Below are 3,491 nucleotides of genomic sequence, written 5' to 3' on the forward strand. Positions count from 1 at the left end.
CCTTACAGCAACAATTTAAATACATATACATCATTCTTTCAATCGAAATGCAATTATTACCTAAATATTACAGAATGCAGTTGATGTGCTATCCCAGTGGCACTAGGACTTATCAACAGCACACTGAGTCACTAACAATTACCCAATTTACTCCCAATATTGCTTCATTTAGGGGAGTAACCAAAGCAGTGAAAGAGAGAAAGCCACAATAATAACATTTGATCAATATGTTTTATCCATTCAAAAAAGCACTAGTGCCCATTCCTCTTGATGTAAGAAATACCATATGCCAGGATCTGTAGTGCGCTGCACATTTCCACACCTTGTGACTATAGAATGTTGAATCCCATGTTTTACTACACATGTTAGAATATATTGATATGCACTTCCACTGGATTAATGGGCAGCACTGTAATCATTTTTATCCCAGGATTATATTACTATTTTCTTTTCTACTCTTTCACTGATTTGTCTGAGGCTCAGTGGAGCAATTCTATGAGGTTTAAGCACTGTTTTGTGAGTAGCTCTCCATTAAACCAACGTTTCTGTTACATAAGGTTTATTTATTCAGCATGTCCTTTGTCTGTGCTACTGTATATCACACTGTTGATTACCTTGTATTAAATTCAGTTCTAGTTATGGATGAGTTACTCTGATGAAGTGTAGAATCTTTTGACACAAAACGCGTTAGATGTAAATCCCTTCTTTGTGACTTTGAAAGCGCAAGAATAAAGCCGAAAAATTGATATTAAACAACCCGGACTCCTGAATGCCTTGATCAGCGGTAAATGTGATTGATGTAGTAGCCGGTTAGAAGTGACAGACACATCGTGAGAGCTGTGGTTGAGCAGGAGTTGGCGTGCATGGGATGAGCTCCGCCATTACTACATCGCTATCCTTTGTCTGCATGGGTTTCCAAATGACTGGATCTTTGCTTGATCTGGTCATCCAAAGTGGTCAATAAAATTCAACTGATTGCAATCAATCAGCCCTCAATCAAAAGTCATATCTGAAGGCGGTCCCTGTGCAACAATAGACGACATACACAGCCTCGTATGGTCCTCAAGCAATGGCATCTCGGTTTTTGTGATAGAGCCCTAAATAGCAGGGATGCAACAAACCAGGATTCAGTTCAGGATTCAGTTCAGGATTCAGTTCAGGATTCAGTTCAGGATTCAGTTCAGGATTCAGCCAGGATTCACCCTTTTTCAGCCTGGCCATTTGTATATGCAAATTAGGGGCGGGAAGGAAAGTTGTGTAACTTTTGTCACAAAGCAAGGAAGTAAAAATATTTTTTCCACTTTTCCCTGCTTGTCCCTACTTTGCGTATGCAAATTTGCTTATGCAAATTAGGATTCGAATTCAGTTCAATATTCGGCCAAATCCCAAATAGTGGATTGGATGCATCCCTACTAGTTATTGGTCTGAGAATGCATTATTTGGGACTGTGCATGCAGAACATCAATTAGCAGCGCTTTAATGCTTATTTTGTGTCCTTTGTTTCTATAGAAGAAATCAGGCTTATTGAACCATTGTAATTTTTTTAATAATATCATATATAACACTTGTTTCTTAAATGTTTTTCAGAATAACATGCTGGTAACTTAAACAAGATTTAATTTTATTTCTCTTCTGTTTGCTTTCATATTGCTGCTTTGTTGGTGTGTTTGATTTTTATATGTTTATTGGTCCACCATTGGTGACAACATTGTCTTCAGTAAATCATAACATGAAACAAAAGTATTCACAGAAATGAGGACACAGGGGACGGAAGATTGGGGCAGGTATGGCCAGTTTATCAGAAACTCAATTAAAAACTCAGTTGTCCTCTTCAAAATCTCTCTGCCTTCTTTAGGTGGGCACTAGAGACTTACTTAGTTATATGTATACTGGTGTCATGTAAATATGGGGTACGAGATTTATGCTACATGTGGGTCATACTTGTGTCAAACAAGTAATTGCTATTGTACTGGGCATATTAAACATATTACAAGGCTGGGTATGAATCCATTTGTTTGTGAACAGATAAACTAAACAGGACAAATTCTCACATATCTTTAATCTCACAGCTCTGCTTACTTACCATAGATTTGATAGATAATTATGCTTATGTTGGTAAACCAAGCATAGAACAAGTGACTGATATGGTCAGACACAGACTGGGCATACAATGAAAAAGAAAACAATAGGAAGCCGGACCAAAGACATATTGAATCAAACAATATAATATAATTTTTGAGACAGTTCAAGCCTGCTTCAGAATAGGGCATTTTAAACAATTTTTGAGACCCAAAGTAAGCATCAACACATAATATCCCCCCAAATGCTAATCGGTTAGATAGGGCTAACCTTGTCCTGTGTACTAATAAATGAGCAAACTTTGTGATAAAAACTGGATATAATATATTTAAGAGGAGTGTGAGATTTTATGGGCATGCCTAACAACCCCATGAGCAATGGCGAGCATTACTTGAACTGGCATAAAGATGGTTGCCATTCAAAACGCTTCTCTTGAGACAAATTGCACTTGCACCATCTGGAAGTAATCTGAAAGATGAATCTGAGTTTGGCACATGCCAGGAGAATACTACCTGTCAGAGTAATGTGTAATGCTGACTGTCAGGTTTGGCAGAGGAGTAATAGTCTGAGGTTGTAAGGTTGTACATGCAAGCCCATTCTTTACAATTCCACTTTTCTTACTTTGGGCCAACAGTTTAGAAAAGACTCTCCTGCTTTAACATGGTAATGACCATATGCAGAAAGAAAGGACTGTACAGAATTTGCTTGCTGAGATGAGAGTAGAAAAACCTGCCTAACCTGCATAAAATCATGCTACCAACCCAGCTGAATATGGGGGAGCAATAGAAATGATGACTACCTGGGAAAGAAAATTCTGTCAACAATTATCCGACATTTAACTTCTTCAAAGATGACGATCAGCAGAGGAAGGGCCAGATTGTGATATTGGACAGGCAGATCTCTTAACACATTTAGCCATATAGTATATGGGGATGTTCTTCCATACCATATATCACATCCACTATCATAAAAAATATCAATCTATATTGTAACTGGAGGAAGATCTCTTGTCCATATCCTCATGTCAGCTGTCACTAATTCATGATGCGTATAAAGAAACTAGTGAAGCAAGCAAGTCTTTGTGATGTGTGTGCTGGAGTGTGCGCTAAGATTCTCTATGATGCCTCAAATCTGGCTATATGGGGTGATGTTATCATAATGTGCCTCAGGCCCTCCAGAAAGAGACTGACAGCAGAGAATTTCATAGTGTATAGCTGCAGATTTTTAGGATGAAACATGCGAATGCAGACGTATAAACTAGCTAAAATCATATATGTGATCACTCACTGGCATGTTCCAAACTCCCTTTGAAAGAAACATCAACAATCAAAATTAGATTTAATTAATTTAACCTTAAATGGCCCCTAGGCACTGATTCAACTGATTCCAAGAACAGGACAAGTTACTAGGTA

The sequence above is a fragment of the Xenopus laevis genome, chromosome 8L, assembly GCF_017654675.1.
Source record: "Xenopus laevis strain J_2021 chromosome 8L, Xenopus_laevis_v10.1, whole genome shotgun sequence".
In the NCBI taxonomy this organism is placed as follows: Eukaryota; Metazoa; Chordata; class Amphibia; order Anura; family Pipidae; genus Xenopus; species Xenopus laevis.